Below are 27,643 nucleotides of genomic sequence, written 5' to 3' on the forward strand. Positions count from 1 at the left end.
GGATGTTCTGAAGATTAATGTGTCTCTTTCAGGGCACTAAGGTACATTTAGAGCACTAAAGAAGTCATTTACTAAATGGTGCCCTTGGGACTTGAAAGAGTTAATGTACCTCTCACAAGGTGAGCAATGTGCTCTCAAATGTATGCAAGGATCAGTACCAAGCTTATAAAGAATTGTGAGAATGTTGGTTAAAAGCAGCTGGTAGTCCATAACTTTATTATTTATTACTATAATCTTTAGTCAATATATTTGCTGGTATTCAGTGAGTACCTTAGGAACAACAGGCAGATGGGAATCTTCTTAGTTTTAAAACTGAAAATATGAGGTGCTATAAACATTGGCCCAGAAAAAATATTGTAAATATATAGATATTATCCAAATGGCTTGGATTTCAAAGGTGAGACAAATTATGGAAAACTAGACCTTCATTCAAAAGTGATTTTTTTTTTTCTCAAATTAAAATCAGAATGGTATTGAATCTTTTGCCAATTTTCTTCTGGGGAAAAAATGTATTACTTAAAGGTAATTCTGAGACATTTCACAATATGTAATGTTAAGTGATAATAAAGACATAAAGCTGAATGTGGAATATAATCACATTTTTATTAAATATGTAACACATATGAGCCTAAAGAAATATGGCAAAATATTCAAATCTTTTACTCTCAGTGATGGGATTACAAGTTATAGCTTTATTTTAATTTTTTCTGTTTTCCCTGTCTGTAATGAACATGCCTCATAAAGACTTTTCTTGAGACTATTAAATGTTAAGAAAATGTGAAAACAGGTTAGTGGCAACATTAACATGTTAAATAGTGTTGCTATCTTGCTTTCTTTTCACTCTGAAGAAAGAATTTGAGCATTACTCTATGCGTGGTCCTTGCCAAAAGGGAATGTTATGCTCTTCTTAGTGACTCTTATAATGAAATTAATTACTTTTCATGGCCTGATCCATGTTTCTCGGTTAGGAAATTGGACATTAATAAGAGAGGAAACTATGTACCTTGATTGATGATGGACCTCAGGATTCTTCCCCCACTTTTCTTCCCAACCTTCTTACTCTTACTGGATGATCAAATCTATATTCATGGTTTCAAATGCCAATTTACATGCTAAAAACTCTCAAATATCTATCTTTAGAACAGAGCTCTCTAGTTTTTCTTGTTCTAGTATACAGACATCTGTATATATGGATATACTTATGACTCAATACAAGATGAAAACAATTTCAACTAAACTCAGAAGCTTCTCTAAATCCTCTTCTCTTTTTGTTTCCTTAGAGAGTGACATTGCTCTCCTACAATTTCCCAAAGCAGAAATACTGAAGCCATGCTTGACTCATTCCATAAATGTTACTGGATCACTCATTCTAAAAATATTACTTCCCATGTATTTCTTGTATTTTTTATTTCTTTTGAACTCGCTCTTACAACACTGATCAAGGTTCTCAATCTATCCCACATGAGGTCATGCAATAACCTCTGAAATCATCTCCCATCATTTGGTCTGTTTCCATATCTGTCATCCACATTAAAGTTGGAGTCACATGCAGTCATATTCAAGCCCATATTTATTTCTGATTCCAAAGCCTGAGATCTTTACATTATAATTTTTGTTCCCTATGATAAGGAATTTGGGGGAAGCTTTAAGCTTCTGTTTAGAAAAAGATAAAAATCACTATCTTCTTGTTAAAGATGGTGGGTTGAATTCAGGCATTAGCTTTCATTCCTTCCCCCAAACCCAAAAAATGATATAATATATATTTATCTTTTGGACATAAACTTAAAAGTCCAAAAAAAATTCAAATATATATATCTGGAAGTTGAAAAATAATAGCTGATTAAATAGAACCGAGAATATAGAATCCCATGGCAGCAAAATTTGAGAAGCAAAAATACACACAGAATCCCCCAAATGATTAGGATAATCAGCACCAGGTACTTCTGGAAGTAAGGGTAAAGATGGAACCATAATCTAGAGAATTTTGGGAAAGTCTACTTGGGAAAGAGTTAAATGATCTTTTCATTCGTTCTGTACGCACCCAACCCCCCATGCAGGAATTGTCCCTCAGGAAATGCTAGATGTTTGTATTAGTTTTCCCAACAACAAAGGATGTATTTCTTGGTGTGGGTCCTCAATGAAAAGCAATATATTTGACTCTTAAAGAAACAATAAATTTAGAAATGCAAAAATAAGTTATTTCCCCTTACCATGCACAATATTCAAAAACAGTAGAAATAACTAACCATAATATAATGTGACAAATTCTGTTATATACTTAGTAATTAAACACAATCAATCTGTAGGGACCACAGGAAGAGGATTTTTGAGTTCAGTCTTAAAGGGTATCTCTCTTTGTAGAATTTTTATGAAAGGTCACTAAGCAACCAATATTTAAATTTTAACTAGACTTTTGTAAATAATATTTGCACCCATAATAAAGATCCTGGCTGGCAGATAGCAGAAACAAATAAATCATCCACCAAAAACACTTGTGCCTTTGGTATAAAGCACATAGAAAACTCTGGAGAAGGGATATTGTAATGATTTTCTAATGCAGACATTCACTAACTTCATTCAATTCCAATGATCACAATTTAGCCCAAACAATGAAGTTGTTCTAGCCAAAGAAGATGTAAGGAGTTCCAGAAAGTGTTCTAATGGTTCAGTACAACTTCATCGCTGACAATTGGAAACAATACACATATACAATGTCTTGCCACATCTAATTCCTCAGTGTATCTGGAATTATTTTACTTATTATTAGTCATTTCTATTTTATGTCACTATGGCAGATTTTTTAATGACATTTTTATGACTTCCTCCCAGATAGACTGTAAGCTCTTCAACAGGAAAGCCAGGAATCATTTATTCTTGTGCCCTCTGCACCTACCAAGATGATTAAACATATGGTACTCTATAAATGGTGAATGACTAATTTGACACTAATTCCAATACAAATTTTATTTCATTCTTCCTTGTGACCAGAAGTCTTTCTTGTCAATCAGATGAGCAGCTAAATGCCTTTATTGAGGAGTGCTGTGCTAGGGTTCCTGTTCTAAATATCCCAGGTCCCCAGGGTCTCAGACTCTTGTCCTGCTCTCCTTTCTTCTCTGGGAAACTAGAAGAGAGATTTGGAATTTTAGCCTTCAAAACTGCTATTAAACTTTTACAACAACACTTAATATACTACTGCATCCTTCCATTTATTTCTTGTGTTTACATGAGGATGTAATTGAGGCACTGGCATTAGTTGAATCCCCATCATGTGCTAGTCACTCTTAGGAACTGTATTTGTTTGCTAGGTCCGCAGTGACAAAATACTACAAAGAGGGAGGATTAAACAACAGAGATATATTGTCTCATGGTTTTGGAGGCTAGAAGTCTAAGATCAAGGTGTTGCAGGATTGGTTCCTTCTGATGGCTAAGAGGGAAGGATCTCTCCTACCTTGTCATGGTTTGCCAGCAATCTTTGGTATTCCTTGGCTTATAGATGTATTACCCCGATCTCTGTTTTCATTTTCTTATGACATTCTCCTTGTGCCTTCACACTGTCTTTGTGCTTTTCTCTGTGTCCAAATTTCCCTTTTTTAAAAAATGTTTTTATATTTATTTTTGAGAGAGAGAAAGAAACAGAGTGCGAGTGGGGGAGGGGCAGAGAGAGAGGGAGACACAGAATCTGAAGCAGGGTCCAGGCTCTGAGCTGTCAGTATAGAGCTCGAGGTGGGGCTTGAACTCAGGAGCCATGATATCATGATTTGAGCTGGTCAGATGCTTAACCAACTGAGCCACCCAGGCGTCCCCCAATTTTCCTTTTATAAGATCAGTTACACCAAGATTAGGTCCCAACCTAATGACCTCATGTTTTCTTGATGACCTCTGTAAAGATCATATATCTCCAAATAAGGTCACATTCTATAGTGTAGGAAATAAAATAGCTATGTCTTGGTTAAGGAGATTATAAGGAACACATTACACTACTTTCTGGCCCTGCTGAAAATAGTGGACCAGTATCTAGTTAATATGTATATAGGGTTGGGTCCTGCCTGTGCTCAGGAATATCTTAGACCATATTATCTATGGAATATCTTATCTTGTTCTCCACCCTGCTTAAGGCATCTGCTCTTTTGTAGTTTTGGGAATGCTTTGGTTTTCTTTTTCTTTCTTTCTTTCTTTCTTTCTTTCTTTTTTTTTTTTTTTTTTGCATGTTTTCTGTGAGTTCTTACTGGCACATAACCACTGACATCTTCTGCAATGTTTCTCCTGTAATGTATGCCTAGTAAATACTGGAGCTTGAGAGTAGCTTGGGAGACTTCTCTTAGCCTCCCTCTCAATCCTTTCTGCCACTCTTGGCTTTGCTGGACAAAACTGAAAGCCAAACTTACAATTGGTGACCCCAATGTGATAAGCTGAAACCACAATTGGTGACCCCAATATAATAAGCTGAACCGACACTGTAGGACTTCAACATATGAATTTTGAGGTGACACAACTCAACCCATAAAAAAGTGCATTGTCTGAAGATTACACTGAAAGTCTCTGGTGTGGGGGCATCACAGGTACAGTTGAGATTGGGATTTTCATTCTGAAATTTTGGAATAATTTAAGTGCTATCTTATATGTCCATGACTCCTTACACATTCATCTCCACCAGATTCCAGAAATTTTATGGTTACAGATAGGACTAGGCCTTCTCATCATGAATTTGTGAGAAAATATACTAACACCACGGATTCTCTTAAGTAAATGGCCCAAAGAATCACCCTACTCTGAAGCCACCAAGTTTACTGGCATCACTCAATATTACAAAGACTGAGGTTCTAATCAGCATTTGGTTTCCCAACTCTTAAATGTGAACAGATAGCCAAAGGTCACTGCACTTTGGGAAATCTTTTAATATCAAAGACAGCATATAAAACAAATAAAAAGAAACCCAAACCAAAGAAAAATTAAAAATAAAACCTTGGAAGAAAGAGAACATATAGGGGAAATAAAACTTCAAAAAGTTGTTAGTGGCAGGAGTTGACGGGAACTACAAAAGGGTACTAGGGGGCAAACTGGCCATCAGTAGAATTGTTCCGTACCACAACTATGGTGGTATATGCATTTGCAAAACCCACATAACTGCACATCACAAGCAATAAAGTTTATTGTACAAATACTTAAAAAAGTCACCAGAAGGTAATTAGAATCCATAAGAAAATATAAACTGTAACAAATGAATCTAAATGTGTTACATATGAATAATATCACCATAGTAAAGGACTTGAATTGTGTCTCCTAAAAAAGATATGTTGAAGTCTTAGCCTCTAGCCTATGAATGTGACCTTATTTGAAAATGGGGTCTTTACAGAAATAATCAGGTTACAATGAGCTCATTAGGGTAAGGCCTAATCTAGCGACTAGTGTTCTCATTAAAGGGGAGAATTTGGACACACAGACACACACACACACAGAGAAAACAATTTGAAGATACACTGTGAGGTGGCCATATAACCAGAATGATGCATCTACCAGTCAAGGAACACCAAAGATTGCTTGCAAATACCAAAAACTAGATGAGGCAGAAAGAATTCCCCCCTAGCACCATCACAGGGAGCATGGCACCTCAGCCACCTTGACTTCAGACTTCTAACCTCAAGAACTGTGGGAATTCTCTGTGGGAATTTTTGTTGTTTTAAGCCATCCAGTTTTTGGCACTTTGTTATGGTAGCCCTAGAGACCTAATACCATAAATTACTTTGCAAAATAGCATTTTGACTGGACTCTATAAGGCTAATAACAAAACAAAACAAAACAGAACAAAACAAAACAATAGTGCACAAATGCATTCTAATTAACAAATTTGAATATCACAGGAGTATGGGTTTGAATTTTTGAACTATTTTACATGTATAGTAAGGCTGAACAAGTAAATGAATATATTGTAAATAATGTACAGAGATTTCTGTTTTGGACAATGTGTCAAGATATAGAAAGAAGAAAGGCTAGATGAACTTGGTGGTGTTAGATTAGAATTGGGAGCTATCAATATACATTAATGCATATATATATATATATATATATATATAAAATACATATATGTGTGTATATTCACATGCAATTGGACATGAGAATATAAATGTATGTTTGTGTGTGCATGTATGTGCATGCTTTACTGTTTATACATATATATTCAAGGTCTACCCACTGAGAGGTCCTAGAAAAAATGGTAAACTTAGAGCCAAGATATAGTTTCTAAATGCTATTATTCAATAAATAAAACCAGGCCTCCTTAGAAAAGTGGGAGATTCCAAGTCTGAGAGAGGGTAACCACAAGATGAGGCTAGACCATCTTGTACTTTTTGTGCGTTTCGTGTAATTTCTGAACTAAGAAAGTATTCAAAAATAGATGTGCATTGAAAGGTCACCAAAACCAATATGAAAAAATGGCCAAGACCAAAGCTAGAACTATTAAAGCAAGAAGTTAAATAATGATAGTACTGGATTAAACTGAAAGAAAAATAAATATCCTTGAGTCTATGCTTACATAAATAAATAAATAAATAAATAAATAAGAAGTAGAAGACACAACTCTTCCTTAAAAATAACTTCAATTAACAGATGTAGAAGGCATGTGAAAAATTGAAATCAGAAGTAGACACAACAATAAGAATTATTGTGAGCAATATGCACCAATGGCAATGGATGTTAAAATGAAGGTGCAAAGGAGATGAAACAGGATATTGCAGTCTCAAGAACCTCCTCTAAAATAATTATTAATTACAAAGGTTAAAAAGGAAAACAGTACTTTTATAGTGGATAAAACACAGACATCACACTATATAAGTGATCAAGGTAAACATCATCAGCAGTAAGACATATACCCACATCATGTATCTCTGATACAGTAAACTGAGAAGCACAAATTACCTTGACAGTTTTCTTCAAAATCCACAACCTCAATCCAATCATGGGAAAACACGACACAAACCCATATTGAATGAAATATTACAAAACAATTGATCAGTATTTAAAAAAAAAATTTAACATTGATTTATTTTTGAGAGACAGAGACAGATAGAGCACAAGCAGGGGAGGAGCAGAGAGAGAGGGAGACACAGAATTCAAAGCAGAATCCAGGCTCTGAGCCGCCAGGACAGAGCCTGATGCAGGGCTCAAACTCATGAACCATGAGATCATGACCTGAGCTGAAGTCAGCCACTCAACCAACTGAGCTACCCAGATGCCCCATTGGTCAATAAATACTTTTTAAAATTTTTTTTTTTTTTTCAACGTTTATTTATTTTTGGGACAGAGAGAGACAGAGCATGAACGGGGGAGGGGCAGAGAGAGAGGGAGACACAGAATCGGAAACAGGCTCCAGGCTCTGAGCCATCAGCCCAGAGCCCGACGCGGGGCTCGAACTCACGGACCGCGAGATCGTGACCTGGCTGAAGTCGGACGCTTAACCGACTGCGCCACCCAGGCGCCCCAATAAATACTTTTTGAAAGTAAGGTCATGAAAGACAAGGATAGACTAAGTAGCTGTCACAGACTGAAAGAAACTAAGCAGACATAATGATCAATTGCAAATCCTGGAAGAGATAAAGGCATTGGAGAAAAAAAAAAAAAAACTGGTAAAATGTGAAGTCTATAGTTTGCTTATAATATTCTATCAAGGTTAATTTTTTTTTGTTTTTGCTTTGATTATTGTGCAACGGTTATGCAAGATGTTAGCATTTGAGGCGAGTAAGTGTGGGTATATGAGAACATGACAATTATTGTAAACTTTTTGTAAATTTACACAAAAAAAAAAACTTAAAAAAGAAAAGGAATGCTAATGATATTCTTAGGTAAGAAAATACATTGATCCATGAAACAAGGGCATAATGCTATAAGAATAGCACTTATGGAACAACAACAACAAAAATACCTGTTGCAGGGGTGCCTGGGTGGCGCAGTCGGTTAAGCGTCCGACTTCAGCCAGGTCACGATCTCGCGGTCCGTGAGTTCGAGCCCCGCAACGGGCTCTGGGCTGATGGCTCAGAGCCTGGAGCCTGTTTCCGCTTCTGTGTCTCCCTCTCTCTCTGCCCTTCCCCCGTTCATGCTCTGTCTCTCTCTGTCGCAAAAATAAATAAATGTTGAAAAAAAAAATTTAAAAATACCTGTTGCAAATTAAAATGATGAGAATAGAAAGACTCAGTAAATGTGTTTATAGATTAAGTTGAAGAATTCTCCTATATGATAAAAAGTTAATCAAAAATAAAATAGTAGAGAGAGGATAAGAAAATTGGAAAAGGACTTCAAAACATCAGGCATACAAGAGGGTAGACAGAGTAAGAAATTATTAACAAAATAATTTGAGTACACTTCCTAATTGAAAGACCCATAAACATCTTTATTTGTTTATATCAGTATGGTTTCATAGATATTTATTTTATTTATTGAATTATCTAATGCTAATGTTTAGATGAAAATAGATTTAAAAAGATACATTTGTGTGAAATTTCAGAACAAAGACAATAAAAGGTTTTCAGAGAAAGAAAAAAGGATCTTATTATAAAAGTCAAAGATATAAGAACTTTTTATTCTTAGTGAACTATTTTTTAGCAGCATTGAAAGGTAATAATATTTTGTAGCGTAAAGTATGTTTCAAATTAGAATCTAAACAAGCTAAACTATCATTCAAATGTGAAGGCAAAGTACAGATATTTTTATATAGGTAATGTCTCAAATATGTACCTCCAATGCACTTGTTTAGAAAGCCATGAGAGGATACAGATTTTCAAATCAAGGGAGTAAACCTGGAAGTGGAAGTCATGGGTGTAAGCACAAAGCAGCAGCAAAGAAAAACTGAGGATGAAAAAGTGTATTCCTTTCCTACCCTCAAAAAAGGAGGCTTTGGAATATGAAAATTCATAGAATACTGAATGCATTTAGTATATGAATAAAAGAATTGTCCAACTGGAAAAGAATAGGAGGATAAATTAGTGACAAGTATATGGAAAATCAAGCAGAAAAATAGAGGTAATCATTAACTCCAAAGAAAACAAAAGTTTTGCAGTAAAGGAAGAGTTCTTCATAGCTTACTATATGACTCAGCTGTGAATAGCAGTGGTTTATATAAAGTTGAATATCGAATAGACCAAAAATTACTCTCTATATATTGGGAAATTAGAAGCATGAATACGTGATGTAGATATAGCTGTATGACAGAAAGCTAAATCCTAATTTTCCATTATGACAGTCCAATGACAATTTCTACAATGTTAAAATATAGAAATAAAAATAAATTGTGAGTTATATAAAAATATGAAAGAAAATACCAAAAGAATAAATTCTAAAAGTCAAAATGAGCAGTCTCTAAGGTATAATAAGACAATACACTTGTAGAGTTTCATGAATCTTTAAACAATGTTTATGAATAATATTCATAAATATTAAAAAATATAAAATAGAAACAAAGAAGAAACAACTAATTGATTCCCCTCCCCCCAAAATTCCAAAGCTACTAAAATTATTTTGGTTAATAGTAAGAGAACACTTATTATGTGCTAGGTGCTATTCTAAGTGTTTCACGTTTATTAACTCAATCCTCTTAAAGATTATTCCCATTTAATGAATGTGACACTATGTTCAAAGAAATTAAGCTATGTTCCCAAAGCTATATGCAATGAAATGGCAGTGACAGAGTCTGAGTCCAGTCAGTTAGTCTCTGGAGCATTGTTTTTATTTGTTTTGTTTTGTTTTAATGTTTGTTTATTTATTTATTTATTTATTTATTTATTTATTTATTTATTTTGAGAGACAGAGCATGAGTGGGGAAGGAGCAGAGAGAGAGGGAGACACAGAATCTGAAGTAGGCTCCAGGCTGAGATGTCAGCACAGAGCCCTATGCGGGGCTCCAGCTCATGAACCTCGATGTCATGACCTGAGAGTGGAAGTCAGAGCTTAACTGATGGAGCCACCCAGGTGCCCCTCTGGAGCATGCGTTTTTAACAGCAATGCCCCAAGATCTCACACATGATAAAAAACTTATGAAGGGAATATGCAATCATGTGGACAGTTCCCTGGAGGTGATGGCAGAATATCTGGGTCTACATTTTGACTGTGCCACTTACCAACTATGAAGCTTTTGACAAGTCAGTTAATTTCTGTAGATTTTAGCTTTCTCATCTGTACTTAGAATAACTTCTGAGTGCTAATGTCAACATGTAATAAGGTGATGTAGAGTCAAGAATAGGAAACAGCAGACATAAAGCCTACATAGGGAATTGCATATAATAGGCACTCAGTAAATACTGATTTGAATTAAACAGGCTACTGAAATGGATATGAAGGTCAATATTATGTTAGTTCACCTATGATTCTTAATTCTACCTATAGCTTCTTCAGAATTTCTAAGGAAAAGCCACAGATACTCTAAGGATAGCTAAACCACACATATATTTTGATGATTATAAGTCTAAATTTCCTTGTACATATATTATTTTTCCAGAATCAAGCCAGGATAATTATTAGTTAAACCATCATGATATCCTTGACATTTTTTTTTTCAAAATGCTCCTTTTCCAAAAATAGTTTGTTATTTGAAATTAATTCATGCATCTGACTTAATTGCACTTCTTAAAATTATTCTCTTGGGTTGTTCTGCATGAATAATAAGTTCAGTCAATACTTTTACACTTCAGAGATGAAATTTTGACAACTTTAAAATAAATTTGCTTCTAAATAATCAGAATCTACAAAACTATTATAAAAGAGCAGGTTTAAAGCATCAAGGCTAAGACATTTTCATTGTCTCTGAACATTTCCCAAGTGTCCGCAGAAACATTTGGCCTCAGGATATTAATAGTTGTTATGAGAAAAAAGGTGTTCTGTGATGATAAAATATTTAGAAAATGATGAGTTAAAGTAAGATAGGTTTCTTTTCTGAGAAACTTTTCAGAGTCTCTAATGTGGAAGCTTGTGCTTGAATCTCTAATGAGAAATAAAATGTGCACTGTCTTCCAAAATTGATTCAACCATAGTATTTTTTTAATGTTCTTTTGGTCTTTCTTTGTTGTTTCTGAAGCTTCCATGAGACACAATTTTCTCTCAGAAGAAACTTCAGAAACTAAAGGTCTAACTAATAGAAGTAAGAAGGTTGATGCTGGTGCCTTACTTTATAATTTTATGTTTTATTTTCAGTCCTTTCTTATCTACTTCCCATTCCATAAAGTGGATGTTTCTCTCCAGAAGTCAAGTGAATAAGGTATTTTCCCTAATTACTCCTCATAACTTATTTTTAGTATTTTATACCAACAGAAAGAAAAAATAAGTTCAGAAACCTAATGTGTAAATGAGTTGACATATAGTTCTATCTAAAACTCAATTAATATGAAACAGCAACTTTCACCAAGAAAAATTATTCTTACTTTTGAAATTAGAAATATAAACCAAGTTAGTATTGAATAGTGGTTTAAACTGTAGGTACTGAAGTTTGGGGTGGAATCATATCTGAGCACATAATTCTCCAAGATTTAGTTTTGCAAGTGTTATAAAACAGAGATGCAAGTCTGGCATGTTTTCTAATTTGGGTAGAAGAAGTTTGGGGGATTTTTCCTAAGAATATTTTATTCTTAGAGAATAAAGTGAACAGTAGCCATACAATTAGTTTCTAGAAAAACAAATCTGTACAAAACTATTGTATTTCATATATTAAATTAAAAAGTTAATATGAGAAACTTGATTTAAAAATTTAGTAATGAATTTCTAACTTTACATACTGGAACTAATCACTTTCCAACTTCTGAAATATGGAGAGCAAGGAAAAATAATCAAGTTTGTGTTTTCTAGATCAACTGCCACAACAAATTATTATTATATTTAGAAATATATTTGATTCTAAACATATACAAGAGGATAATCTGGATCATTTATGGTAAGAAAAATATTTTAAATGGACTATCCAGGTAAGTGAATTAAATTATACACTATGTATAAAATGGGCACTAAATCTGCTCAAAACATCTATCAACTCCAGAGACATCCTGAAAAGAATCACTAGGTTAAGAGTCACCCCACATGTCTAGCCTAGTCTCTGTTCCTTCTTAGATCCCTTTCTGCAGTATCAAAGGTTGACATCAGTTATTGAGAGCAATGTTTTCCTTTGTCTTAGTGATACTATAACCTACTCCACAGACCCTCTACTTTTTTCTCTCTGGGTGAAGTAGAAATAAGCTTGACCATCAAAGTTTGCAGACAAATCTGTCTTTCTCATGCCAAGAGTAGCCACAGATGTATCCTGTTCTATGGTGAAGCTAGAACAGAAATCCCTTGGGAAGGTGCTAGGTTTCAAGAACCTGCTAGACATATTGGTTGTTGGGTCACTGTGATACACGTAGCAACAACAATATTTATATTTCACATTTTCCTCATAAAAATTCCCTTTGTGGAAAAAAAAGGGGAACATTTTATAATTTCTATTTTAATTCTTTCCAATATATATTATTAATGGAAATGAAAATTTTAATGACTCTGATTTTATTTAACCTCATGCATATAAGCATCTTGACAATTTTCCTCTATGAAGAAAATGTATCCGTCAACATGTACTGTGCATGCATCTTCTTTCTTCACAATTAAAGTTTAACTAAAAGCAAAAGCTACTAATGCATGGCTAATTTTACAATGCAAGCAGATGTTGTTGTTAGAAGAACATCTTCCATTGTTAGCCTCTGGCTCCAGTGACTGCCATACAAAGAATGTAGAGGAAGAAACAATTTGGAGAGCAAGAGATGCCGTTTGCTAGGGGCACAGAACACGACAGCCAGTTGGAAGTCATTAAATTGTAAGTGCCTGTAAGTGTGACACATAATCTATCTTTTCAGGGTGTCTCAATTACAGATTACCTTTTATAAACATCATTTCTCATCATGAAATTACTTCAAATATTTAGGAAATTTTTAAAATTTTTTCACATTTTTCACATTTTTTAAAATGTGATAATCTTAACTGATATAATTTAACCTAAATTTATAGTTTTATTTAAAGTCTTTGGTTGGGATTTTTTCCATGTAACTGGAAAGCAGAAAGACTGGTAGGTAGGGTCATAAATGTAAAATAATGAACACCAATCTTGGATTTGTTTTACTCTGTATATGAGAGAACAGAAAAGTCTTGAATATATGTCCACCTGTATATATAAAAGACCAAAAATTCAGTCCTATAACTGGGTATTATTCAGGATCATTCATACTTTATTGACTTAAAAATCCTATTTAATTATGCATAAAATAAGGAAAATATCTGATTTATATATATATCTGTGGTCCATTGCAAAAGATGGCCACAGCTCATTCCTATATCTGTGCATGTTTCCTTGCAATGTGACTAGTACTTTTCCATCAAATGGTAGAGTCTATTTCCACTCCTTTTGAATCTGAGCTCACCCTGAGATATTCTTTGGCCAACAAAATGTGGTGGAATTGATATTGTGCAACTTCTGGGTCCAGGCCTCAAGATTACTTTCAGAACCTTCTCTATCCCTTTTAGAACATCCTGTAACCCTGTAAAGAAGCTTGAGATAGGTTCCTTGAGGGCAAGAGACCACTGGAAAGAGACACCCAACCAAGAAGGCATCAGATGCCCAGTGTGTGTGTGTAGGGTTTTGGATGGACCATCTGGCCTGCCTTACTAGAGGCACCAGATAACTGTAGCTAAGTTTATGACTCAGGTGAGACTAACAGAAGTACCACCAACTTAACCCAACCCAACTGCCAATTCACAGAATCATGAACAAATAAAGAGTTGTCACTTTAAGCTACTGCATTCTGGGATGGTTTGTTTTGTAACAATAGATTACTGAGACAACAGCATTTTACCAAGGAATTAATATATAGAATCACTTATAATTGCTTGAAGGGAAGATATTATCCTTACTACTCTTTACATAATTTATAAACTATATTTATGACACTCTACAATGCATTAAAAATATTGCATCAGCTAATATCATGTGTTGGATATCATTCTAAAATCATTTTCTGGATGGTTCTCATTACTAACTCTTTTTCTGTTTTCTTTTTCGACAAGAAAGTTTTATTCATATTGAATTTGTGCAGTTTGATTTTCTTCTGGCTAAATATATCGTCCTGAGCTCTACTTAATGGTTTTCATGTTATTTTTGCAGAAGGTGTTTTAGGGTCATTTGGGACAGTCTTGTTTTCTTTGGATGTGCTACTTACACTTCTTAGTTCAGTGTCATTGACATTCTGTCATCAACTTTATTGTTTAAAATGTGAAATCTCATTAAGTACAGGATCAAACACAGAAGAATACACCTTGGTCCTCTCTCTTCAGCAGATGCAGCTGCATTTCTGACAAGAGTTCTTGGCCACCCCTGCTCTGTCTCCATCCAGAATAGTTCTTGTGGGGCACACTGCTCAGATATGATATAAAGGTATTGTTCTATAACTATTGTGCCTTGGGTAAACACAGCCTCACATCAATATGGATATTTATACAAACACCTTACCTAATCCTTTTTAGCGGTATTCAAATTATCTTGGATGGACCTCTTGATCTACAACATGGGTACCTTTTACTCTAATGAAAGTTCTATCTCTCAGATAACCCTCTACTAAGCCAAATCTAAGTCTCCATGAATCACATCTCTTAGCTAGGGATGATGACTACAACCATAGTCTTAAATTGATGATTTATATTGCTAGATCCTTCCCAGAACTCTCTTGTATATACAGACAAAATTTCTATTTGTTCTTTCTTTGCAGCATGACTATAGCAGCTAAATCAAATAACCACTCCCTAGGAAGAAGCTCTCTGATTTACTCTCAAGGATTATGTATTAATTAGGATCCCAAAAGGAGATAGACACCCAAAGGGATAATTGAAAAGAATTTAATAAAAGATGCTTTTCAGAGCTGGGGATAAGATAAGGCTATTGCTATCCCTGGTCTGAAGTGACTGGTGGAGGGTGTGGCCTTATATAACTGGACAAGAGCTCCAGTCATAGAAAGTGAGCTACTGCCAAAACAGTAGTCTTTCACAAAGAAGGAACAAGTTTTAATAAATATCCCAGATACTCCTTCCTCCAGAATTCTCACCTCCAACTGATTCCTTCGGTTTTCCAAACCCAACTAGAAGACAGAGGGAAAAGCAGCCCTGGACTAGAACATAAAGCAGAGCAGATAAGGATGGAATGGATATGGGGAAACAGGGAACAGGGGCACTCAAGTGCTACTGAAGAACAAGATGTCCATTCTGTGTACCAAATATGAAGTGTTAGCAGGGAATTTAACTTTATTGTACACACACAATAAATACATCAAAATAAAACCCTTGCTAGACTTGCTTTTCTTTAACCAGAGAAAAGTGTGGGGATAAAGCACGGGCTCTGAATGTCAGTCGGATTTGCTTTAAATCTTGGATTCATCACTTCTTAGACACATAACCTGCAGAAAAAGCTGAAATTTCTGTTTCTTTGTTTCTTTACCTATAAATGGCTATATCTAGGGATGCCTGGGTGGCTCAGTTGGTTAAGGGTCCAACTTAGGCTCAGGTCATTATCTCATGGTTCGTGGGTTTCAGCCTGGGATCAGGCTCTGTGCTGACAGCTCAGAGCCTAGAGCCTGCTTCAGATTCTGTGTCTCCCTTTCTCTCTGCCCCTTTCCCACTCATGCTCTGTCTCTCACTATCTCTCAAAAATAAATAAATGTTAAAAAAGAGAAATTGAAATGGAGATATCTATACCTACTGTATAGAATTATTATAAAGATTAAACAAAAGGATAACTGTAAAAACTTTAGAATATATTCAGAGTTTAGTAAACTATAAATATATGAGCTTTTTTTTTCAGTGAAAGTTATTAGAGTTGGTAATCTTAATTATTACTACTTTTTTTTCTCATTTAATGACCAGGATTTTTCCTGAGTGTATGCGTCTCTGGACTCCTGCATCTACTGATAACGTTCTTTCAAAAGCTGACTTCATTTTTAAAAATTAATAAATAATTGATAATACAGTTAACAGCAATTTAAAGACAAAATTAGTTTTAACCTATTATTAATTGAATAATATTATGATTACGATTATAATTATCTATGACTAATAAGATAAGAGTATCAGGAACATTGATTGTCAGTTTATAGAAAAGCTTATGACTTGGGTCCTAGGTCAATATAGATGAGAGTCTTCCACTCATGAGAATTACTCAGTGTGTTTAATTAAAACTCTTATTGCTGAATCCATAAGCTGAGTTGATTGGAGCAATCCACATATGAGAGAATTCATATATGGGAACTGGAGATGTACTAGAAACACTACCAAGAAACTGACCTAAAGCATTTATTGTACTGAAAATTTTTACATTTGAATTTTTAATAAAATGAATTCACATTAGTATGGACAGTGTTTCTATAGTCACAATTTCAATTGGCTATTGCTTTCTTTTTTTTCTCTTTTGAAGATTTTGGGATAAAATACAGTTTTGAAAATCTTTCCTATAGCTTTCACATGCTCCATTTTATGATAGGCTCTCATGGGTGTTATTTAATAAGGAAAAAATGATATAGGATACAAGCCATTAGATAAGTACTAGAACAAAAGAACTGATGGTCCAAAATGTTAACTTCAAAAGTCACTAGAGTGTTAAATGATGATTTATAAATGCAGCCAAACTTCCACCCTCTAAGAAAATCTGGGAAACATTTATCAAAACCAATAAATAGTAATTTCTTCAGGGTACTTTTCAAATGGTATTTCATCACTAGTTTTATTTTGATCTATTTTTTTAAAACTCTAATTCTTCGTGAAAACAAATTGTATAGCCTATGGTATTACTCTAGCAAAATGATTTCCATAAATAAAGCAAGATGCAATGGAAAATAACATATATAAAGATTAATGCACCAGATTTTTAGGCTTAGAATGTCAAACTATAATTTTTAACCCTGAAGGTATTGGAAAGAAAACCTCTCTTATGGAAACACCAACAAATTCCAAACTATCTGGGTAGCACAAGCAATTTACTCTCCTTCAACTTAAAGAATTGTTGCTTTATGGCCATTTTCCTTGAGTTTATTGATTTCATATGCAGTTTTTTTACAATGACATAATGCATCTGGGCTTCATGCACAGAGACAGAAAGGATAACTAACATTGGTGTCATCTGTCAACCCAAAGTAATCAATGGCACCTGGTCTCTACTTAGAAGTGCAAAGCATCAAGGAGCAAAGTCTCTTCAATCAAAGTGCCTCAAGGACAAGAAAGGTAAGGATGTTGCAGAATAGAAAAAAATAAAAAAATCCTAATGTTAAATGTTTGTTAGAAGGTATCATGTTTAAGTTTTACGGCATCTTTTGTCAAATGCCACTTCAGTGGCATTGTAAATGCTTAGTCATTTGTGTGTCAATGTTTGCTCTATCCACTAAGAAAAGGTGTGGGTTCCTTAATAATTTCCAAAAGTTATTAATATGTGTATTCAAGGAATATGGATCCACTTTAACAGAACATAATTAGGAAGGAAATTTGCCCCCACATCAAAGTCCTATAATACTTTATTAATATACAAAAACTTAAATAGAATCTTGTTTTACTTACATATATCTGTGTACCCATTAATTACTGTCAGCAAAAAACAAATAATGAAATACTGAGTAGAAATTTATAATACTCAGAGGCAGACCCAAGCAAAATTCTGGAGTGGATGAAACCATTCTTTCTTCTTTCTAACCTTTCAAGGCCTGTGTTTTTATTCTACAGATCCAACAACTATGCCCACTAATGAGTGGTCTCATGTAATTCCATTGTTGCCCTCTTGTTATGGACTGATTATTTGTGTCATCCCAAAATTCACTTGCTGAAGTCCTTACCTCCAATGTGATGATATTAGGGGGTGGGGCCTTTGGAGGTGATCAGGTCATGAAGGTGGAGCCCTCATGAATGGGATTAGTACCCTTATAAAAGAGAACCCAAACAACCATTTATGAGGAAGCTGGTCCTCACCAAACTCCAAATCTGCCTGCACCTTGTACCTCCCAGTCTCTAGAGCTTTGAGAAATACTTATTGTTTAAGCCACCTGGTCTATGGTACTTTTATTATAGCTGCCCAGACAGACTAAGATACCCTTCACAAATTGAACTAGCACAGGATTTTTTGCAGCATTGTAAACAGCTTGCTCTACCCCAACCTCTTCTCAAATAACTCGATTCTCCTTTAGCCACCACAAGTAGGCAGGGAACATCTTGACCACATTGCTCCATCCTTAGACAATGGGACCACTGAGGAACTTTGATTTAATCAGACCTAATGGACACAGAGTTACTGGTAACTCATGATTTATTAGCCTTCTTTATCACAAAAAGCAGGTTCAGTCAGGTCCCTATCTAAGAAATTTGAAGCAATAATAGAGTTACAGTGAAAGGTATATGTTTGAGTTAAAGAAAAGAAAAGGGAAGGATAAGGTAGAGTAAGAACTGCAGTGGCAAATATGAGTCATTGTGCATGAGAGGTTATGAGGGAGAAAAACCTCAGAGGAAAACAGTTAAGAGAGAGATGAATGAGATACACTCATGGAAAGTGGAGCACTAAGAGAAATCCTGTGACCCCAGAGAAGTGGGAGAAGAGCTTTAATCCTTCATGTTTCCATTTCTAGTCCTATTCACATGAGGCCTGGCTCTGATTATCGCCTTGCCCTTGAGATCCATGAACTTGCTGTATTCAGAAAATGTCATTCCATTTTTCTGAAGTTAGTTTGATTGAATCTTTCTTACTTGTTAAACAATTTATTCAATATGTTATTCACCAAATTAATATGGAAAACAATAATTCTTGCACTTGTAAAGCATTTTCTAATTCATCAAGATTTTCATAAGCATTATCTTTTTTTATCTTATAGCAAGCATGTGAGGTAAGCAGTACAGGTATTGATATCTTCAATTAAAATGAGAAAATGGAATTTCTGAAAGCTGTAGTAATTATACAGACTCCCAAAACTTATAGGAGTAAAAATAGGATTGGAACCTTGAATTTGCTGTCAGTGTTGTCACTGAATTATCTGAACACACACACACACACACACCAGGATTTCTAGGTCATTTCATCCCTTATTTTTAAAATACAAAATTTGAGGGGCTCACTGCGCGTCCTGCTGATCACTTGATTCCACCTACACCTGCCTAAATAACCCAGAAAACCGCCAGAGGATTAGCAGAACAGAGTCGCCGGAGCCAAGCGCAGACGAGAGGCCCATGGAAGAGGGTAGGAAGGACGGCGAGGCGGTGCGCGCTCCACGGACTGGCGGGAGGGAGCCGGGGCGGAGGGGCGGCTCGCCGGCCAAGCACAGCCCCCGAGTCTGGCTTGCAAAAAGCGGAGGGGCCTGACGGACTGTGTTCCGACAGCAAGCGCGACTTAGCCTCTGGGAGGTCATAAGTTAACAGCTCTGCTCAGAAAGCAGGAAGGCTGGAGGACAAAGGGAAGGAGAGCTGCTGAGCCCCCGGACGACAGAGCTCAGTTTGGTGGGGAACAAAGGCGCTCGCCAGCGCCATCTCCCTCGCCCATCCCCCAGCCAAAATCCCAAAGAGAACCAGTTCCTGCCAGGGAACTTGCTGGCTCCGCGCAAACACCCAACTCTGCGCTTCTGCGGAGCCAAACCTCTGGCAGCGGATCTGACTCCCTCCTGCTGCCACAGGGCCCCTCCTGAAGTGGATCACCTAAGGAGAAGCAAGCTAAGCCTGCCCCTCCTGCCCCTGTGCACCTTGCCTACCCACCCCAGCTAAGACGCCAGATCCCCAGCATCACAAGCCTGGCAGTGTGCAAGTAGCCCAGACGGGCCACGCCACCCTACAGTGAATCCCGCCCCTAGGAGAGGGGAAGAGAAGGGACACACCAGTCTGACTGTGGCCCCAGCGGTGGGCTGAGGGCAGACATCAGGTCGGACTGCAGCCCCGCCCACCAACTCCAGTTATACACCACAGAACAGGGGAAGTGCCCTGCAGGTCCTCACCACGCCAGGGACTATCCAAAATGACCAAGCGAAAGAATTCCCCTCAGAAGAATCTCCAGGAAATAACAACAGCAACCAGGCAATTAGAGAAGAAATTAAAAAATATATGGAAACAAACGAAAATGAAAATACAACAATCCAAATGCTTTGGGACACAGCGAAGGCAGTCCTGAGAGGAAAATACATTGCAATCCAGGCCTATCTCAAGAAACAAGAAAAATCCCAAATACAAAATCTAACAGCTCACCTAAAGGACATAGAAGCAGAACAGCAAAGGCAGCCTAAACCCAACAGAAGAAGAGAAATAATGAAGATCAGAGCAGAAATAAACAATATGGAATTTAAAAAACCTGTAGAGCAGAACAACGAAACCAAGAGTTGGTTTTTTGAAAAATAAACAAAATTGACAAACCTCTAGCCAGGCTTCTCAAAAAGAACAGGGAGATGACCCAAATAGATAAAATCATGAATGAAAATGGAATTATTACAACCAATCCCTCAGAGATACAAACAATCATCAGGGAATACTATGAAAAATTATATGCCAACAAACTGGACCACCTGGAAGAAATGGACAAATTCCTAAACACCCACAGGCTTCCAAAACTCAATCAGGAGGAAATAGAAAGCTTGAACAGACCCATCACCAGCGAAGAAATTGAATCGGTTATCAAAAATCTCCCAACAAATAAGAGTCCAGGACCAGATGGCTTCCCAGGGGAGTTCTACCAGACGTTTAAAGCAGAGATAATACCTATCCTGCTCAAGCTATTCCAAGAAATAGAAAGGGAAGGAAAACTTCCAGACTCATTCTATGAAGCCAGTATTACTTTGATTCCTAAACCAGACAGAGACCCAGTAAAAAAAGAGAACTACAGGCCAATATCCCTGATGAATATGGATGCAAAAATTCTCAATAAGATACTAGCAAATCGAATTCAACGGCATATAAAAGGAATTATTCACCATGATCAAGTGGGATTCATTCCTGGGATGCAGGGCTGGTTCAACATTCGCAAATCAATCAACGTGATACATCACATTAACAAAAAAAAAGAGAATCATATGATCCTGTCAATCGATGCAGAAAAGGCCTTTGACAAAATCCAGCATCCTTTCTTAATAAAAACCCTTGAGAAAGTCGGGATAGAAGGAACATACTTAAAGATCATAAAAGCCATTTATGAAAAGCCCACAGCTAACATCATCCTCAACGGGGAAAAACTGAGAGCTTTTTCCCTGAGATCAGGAACATGACAGGGATGCCCACTCTCACCGCTGTTGTTTAACATAGTGCTGGAAGTTCTAGCATCAGCAATTAGACAACAACAGGAAATCAAAGGCGTCAAAATTGGCAAAGATGAAGTCAAGCTTTCGCTTTTTGCAGATGACATGATATTATACATGGAAAATCCGATAGACTCCACCAAAAGTCTGCTAGAACTGATACATGAATTCAGCAAAGTTGCAGGATACAAAATCATTGTACAGAAATCAGTTGCATTCTCATACACTAACAATGAAGCAACAGAAAGACAAATAAAGAAACTGATCCCATTCACAATTGCACCAAGAAGCATAAAATACCTAGGAATAAATCTAACCAAAGATGTAAAAGATCTGTATGCTGAAAACTATAGAAAGCTTATGAAGGTAATTGAAGAAGATATAAAGAAATGGAAAGACATTCCCTGCTCATGGATTGGAAGAATAAATATTGTCAAAATGTCAATACTACCTAAAGCTATCTACACATTCAGGGCAATCCCAATCAAAATTGCACCAGCATTCTTCTCAAAACTAGAACAAGCAATCCTAAAATTCATATGGAACCACAAAAGGCCCCGAATAGCCAAAGTAATTTTGAAGAAGAAGACCAAAGCAGGAGGCATCACCATCCCAGACTTTAGCCTCTACTACAAAGCTGTCATCATCAAGACAGCATGGTATTGGCACAAAAACAGACACATAGACCAATGGAATAGAATAGAAACCCCAGAACTAGACCCACAAACGTATGGCCAACTCATCTTTGACAAAGCGGGAAAGAACATCCAATGGAAAAAAGACAGTCTCTTTAACAAATGGTGCTGGGAGAACTGGACAGCAACATGCAGAAGGTTGAAACTAGACCACTTTCTCACACCATTCACAAAAATAAACTCAAAATGGATAAAGGACCTGAATGTGAGACAGGAAACCATCAAAACCTTAGAGGAGAAAGCAGGAAAAGACCTCTCTGACCTCAGCGGTAGCAATCTCTTATTCGACACATCCCCAAAGGCAAGGGAATTAAAAGCAAAAGTGAATTACTGGGACCTTATGAAGATAAAAAGCTTCTGCACAGCAAAGGAAACAACCAACAAAACTAAAAGGCAACCAACGGAATGGGAAAAGATATTTGCAAATGACATATCGGACAAAGGGCTAGTATCCAAAATCTATAAAGAGCTCACCAAACTCCACACCCGAAAAACAATAACCCAGTGAAGAAATGGGCAGAAAACATGAATAGATACTTCTCTAAAGAAGACATCCGGATGGCCAACAGGCACATGAAAAGATGTTCAGCGTCTCTCCTTATCAGGGAAATACAAATCCAAACCACACTCAGGTATCACCTCACGCCAGTCAGAGTGGCCAAAATGAACAAATCAGGAGACTATAGATGCTGGAGAGGAGGTGGAGAAACGGGAACCCTCTTGCACTGTTGGTGGGAATGCAAAGTGGTGCAGCCGCTCTGGAAAGCAGTGTGGAGATTCCTCAGAAAATTAAAAATAGACCTACCCTATGACCCAGCAATAGCATTGCTAGGAATTTATCCAAGGGACACAGGAGTACTGATGCATAGGGGCACTTGTACCCCAATGTTTATAGCAGCACTCTCAATAATAGCCAAATTATGGAAAGAGCCTAAATGTCCATCAACTGATGAATGGATAAAGAAATTGTGGTTTATATACACAATGGAATACTATGTGGCAATGAGAAAAAATGAAATATGGCCTTTTGTAGCAACGTGGATGGAACTGGAGAGTGTAATGCTAAGTGAAATAAGCCATACAGAGAAAGACAGATACCATATGGTTTCACTCTTATGTGGATCCTGAGAAACTTAACAGAAACCCATGGGGGAGGGGAAGGAAAAAAAAAAAAGAGGTTAGAGTGGGAGAGAGCCAAAGCATAAGAGACTGTTGAGAACTTTGAACAAACTGAGGATTGGTCGGGGGTGGGAGGGAGGGGAGGGTGGGTGATGGGTATTGAGGAGGGCACTTTTTGGGATGAGCACTGGGTGTTGTATGGAAACCAATTTGACAATAAATTTCATATATTAAAAAAAATAAAATAAAAATAAAATACAAAATTTGATCACAATTATAAGCATAAAACATAAAACTGCTTTCTAGCTCTTCTGTCGTCTTCTCTGAAAAAAAAACCCTCAGATTCCTCTTAAAACCTCTGATAATATGCACATACCATTATTCTGGTCTTTACATTACTTCTCAGTTTTCTCTCTTCCTATTCTAACTTGACTTGCAGGCACATACTGTGGGACACTGCTAATGAAAGAAGCAACTTCACTGGCAATGGTTAATGAGAGTGCTGCTGTGATATGGAAACCATATCAATATAGTTGCACCCACATTGCTGATGCCCTATGGAAATGCCAATGTCCATAGTCATTCTATAGATAATCTCATGGTAGCTGAATATGCCAGAGTCCCAAGAAGTAAACATCTGCCAAAGTCAAAATGCTGTGAAGATGCCAATGCCAGTGACCAATACAAACACCACTGTCTGTGCCAATTTTAGTTTCTGTTGAAGACTCTATCACAGCAAGACTTCTGTTTCTTCTTCAGCATCTTAAAGAAAGTTTTAGTGAAATGACCCATGAGGAGCACATCCCAGGCTCAAGCAAAGAACACTGTGACACAAGGGAACTCCTTCACCTCTAAAAAAAGCCTTATATCATTCAGATGCGATTTGAGCAAATCATACATTACTGTCATTCACCCATTCATTCATTCATTCATTCATTCATTCATTCAACAAATACTTATCAAGCACTTATATGTTGCTCTTGATATGTAAAGCAACAAACCAGACAGATCCATTCCTTGAATCTGTTGCATTTAAATTCTAGAATAACAAATTCTGGTAGCTCATTACTCCTTTTGTTGGAACAGAACTGTTTGTATCCAACATCTGGATGTTCCTGGTAGCAGAAGCACTTTCTCCCTTCCTTTTCAAACACTGGAAATAAACTATGTCATAGAAACTTCTCATACAAATCATATAAGCAATAAATTCAGTGGTACATCTTTTGGGGTGGATAAAGGACTTGCAGTTATCAAGTTCTCTTCGGAGTAGACACAGGTAGATGCCTCACAGTGCATTAAGAGAGTTAGTGAATAGTCTGAGTGGAGGTCTTGACTAAGGAGTTTGCTAGAGAAGACGCAATGTGAACTGAAGCTGTGGGCTGTACAGCAGACAGCCTGGGTCAGATACATGTGGAGATCATAGATCAATATCAGGGGTCCACAGCCCAGGGGGATCACAGTCCTGGACATACCCTACTGACAGAGACTACAATCAGTCTCTGAGATATATATCCTGGATGTTATACCAACAAACCCTTGCAGAATGCTGAAGGGCAGCAGTGCCCTTCATTTGTCACTAGTCTGGTTTTCAGCATCGACCAATCACACTTAAGTGGACACCAGTGAGGAACCTGAGAACCTGCCTTGGTTGAAGGACTTCCAGAGACCTACCTGTCACATATGGTGCCACATGTCCTTCACATCCAGACTACATTCTAGAAAGAAACAAAAAGAACTTGGAGGTAGGGGGAGACTGGAGAATTTGTAAAGTTTTACAGTTCATCTAAAAGAGAATGAGTCAACTAAAGATACCATTTAAATTTTTGGATAAGCAACATATATTATCCTAAGCTTAGTTTTGTTTTGTTCATGTGTACTACCATACTGTGTGTGGGATCGGGGAGAGGAGATTCTGAGAAGATCAGATAATTTAATAGAAAAGAAGTTATACATTTTGTACATAACTTAGTACAGTGAAAACAAATTTATAAACCTGTATATTATTTTCAACTCACAAGAATGAAAATATACTTGTGAAATATGGATCACCACTTTTTATCAGGTGTTGACTTTTGCTTCAAGTACATTTAAAAATTATTGGTTCATTAAAATAAAATTGGCATCTAAATCATATTATTAGCTAAACCACAAAGTAATTCAAACTTCCAACCAAACCATTTCAATGTATGCCTATTTAGGCACTGTTATCATTATTATATAGTGTCTATAAGGTACATAGAGATTGATTATGATTCCAGGTTTCAGGTGATTTTCATGGGAGGTTAAAACTCTGAAATATTATTTCGAATTTTCCCTTTTGGTGTCTAGTGGGCCCACCTGCCACTCAGCTAGCTGGGCCACTCTAATGGCCCGTCTCAGATAATGGAGATCACAGCAGAATCTGAGCCCCAGGAGAATGTTTCTTGGTGCTTTTATTTTCCAAATACTGGTTCGAAGTTAAAGTCTTGAATTTGCAAGTCTTGGATTTGTACTGGGTGAGGCCCAAAGGTCTGACCCCTAAAATCTCTAGGGATGAAATTTGAACCACAAGAAAAGAGTGGAAAGAGGAGCACTGGTGCCAGACTCCCTCCTTTCTCTGGCCCACAAGAAATAAAAAGTCCAAAACGAAGAGAATAATAGCAAGGGATTTGGGCTAATCTGCAGGAGACAGAAGACGGATGGTCATGTGGACATGACTGAAGTCTGCAGTGGCGGGCATCCATACTTCACCCACAACACAACCACCCATTCGCTGGCTTCCAGGGAGCATCTAAATCACATCACCAGTGCTAAGGAAGCACATTAGCAGTTATTTTCAATATTATTAAAAAAAAAAGACTTCCCTTTCACAGCATTCAGAATATCTCCAATTGTTCACACAGTAGCACTGACATAGCATGAGCCCTGAAACTCTATTTGACCATATCTGAACTGTACTTCCAGAACAAACAGCCCTATCTATTCAATGGTCCAAGGAGCCTCTTAAACTCCAAAGATAGGGAATGGAAGCCCTGGATATCTGTACTTGTGTACGCTGTTGTAAATCACTTCAAACCTCCCCTGAGCCTAAAGTCATATATCTTTACAAAATGAACTGACTTTGAAAATAGAGCTTGACAGCTTGGCAATGGTATTTAGTGAACAACAAACATCGTGCCTCTAATATATGTAGTAAAGAAGAAAGTGTTAAAGAGAATTTTCTCTTTAGGGAGGAGTTCTTACCCATAAAAAATAGATAGAGATAATTACATTGGGGAAATGAGAGCTTATAACCCTCTTTTATAGCAACTGCTGAGTACTCTCAATTTTGTAAAATACAATCTATCTAGATAGTGGTCTCCTTTGTACTGCTCTCCCTTGCTTTAAGGTTTTTCATATGCATTAAAACTGACCCTGTGGGAACTCCTCTTATATCCCTCAGCCCACTTCTGAAGTCAGATTCCACTGTGGCATATTCTATTCATACCGATAGCTCTCTGCTCCTCTTTTCCTGGGTCCAGTCTTTGCACCTGAACTGTGCTTGGCATGGAGTTAATGCCACCAGGAGTGCTTCTCAGTCAATGAATAGTAGTGGGTACACAGCTTGTTGTTTTCCTCCCTAGGTGAAATAATTCTACAAAATCTCTTAGAGCGTCCACGGCAGGATTGAACTCCAGTTTCCCACAGCAGTAATCTACTCACTAATAAAACTTTATTGGTTCCCCTTTTATTTCTCACTCTTTCACTCCTTCACTGTGTTCCCTACGATCACCTTCCAAATACACTACTTGTTTCCAAATATTTGCTTTGGCATCTGCTTTTGAAAGACCCAACCTAATAAATGTACAATAAGGGTTGATAAACCCATAAATGACACTCCCAAATAATTTTAGTTGTAAGAAACATGATGGGGGTGGGGGAGAGGGTAAAGCGGGTGATAGGCATTGAGGAAGGCACTTGTTAGGATGAGCACTGGAGGTTGTATGTAAGCCAATTTGACAATAAATTACATTAAAAAAAGAAATATGTGTTGATAAAAATTTCCCTAAAACACTGTTTTTGTATCCTCATCTTTATAGATTTGATTATGAGATGTCTTTTATAAAACTTCATAAGGAAATTGCAAATAATGGCAACTATAGGAACTGTGAAAACAAGAAACCTCAAAAACTAAGATTTAGTGCAAGCCATGTGCCTCCATATACTATTCTTTAGTGTTTATACTGTCCATACCATTTCCTCTAAACATATTTGTTTTAGCTTAAGGTTTCTCTCTAAGCTGGGAGCCTATCATTTTCTATAAATAGCTAGCATACTTGTCCTCCAAATCCCTTTCCAGCACTCCAAAGTTATGAAGTTCTCATCAGGGTAAAGCACAAGGGAATGGGGGTTTGATTTTGTTGAGTTAGAGAAATCTGTCCTTGGGAAATGTTTGTTATGTTTAATTATGTACCAGTGTGTCTTCATGAAGCACTTTCTCTGTTAAAGTGATATTGATCTACTTCCCTTTCTATCTAGGCATTCTATTTCACAGATCACTGTAGACATGCCAGGCATTCCAAGAAATGTAAGTCT

The 27,643-nt window shown here is 36.7% G+C and overlaps 1 long non-coding RNA gene across 1 annotated transcript; it reads left to right on the top strand.

The window, feature by feature from the left end:
- LOC147581870 (uncharacterized) lies at positions 1–27,643 on the top strand. Its single transcript, XR_015249777.1, has 5 exons — positions 1–119; positions 11,173–12,814; positions 14,326–14,425; positions 16,941–17,253; positions 27,587–27,643. It is a non-coding gene; the product is annotated as an uncharacterized LOC147581870 (long non-coding RNA).

This window comes from Puma concolor, chromosome B1, assembly GCF_028749965.1.
Source record: "Puma concolor isolate L17-30 chromosome B1, mPumCon1.1.hap2, whole genome shotgun sequence".
NCBI lineage: Eukaryota > Metazoa > Chordata > Mammalia > Carnivora > Felidae > Puma > Puma concolor.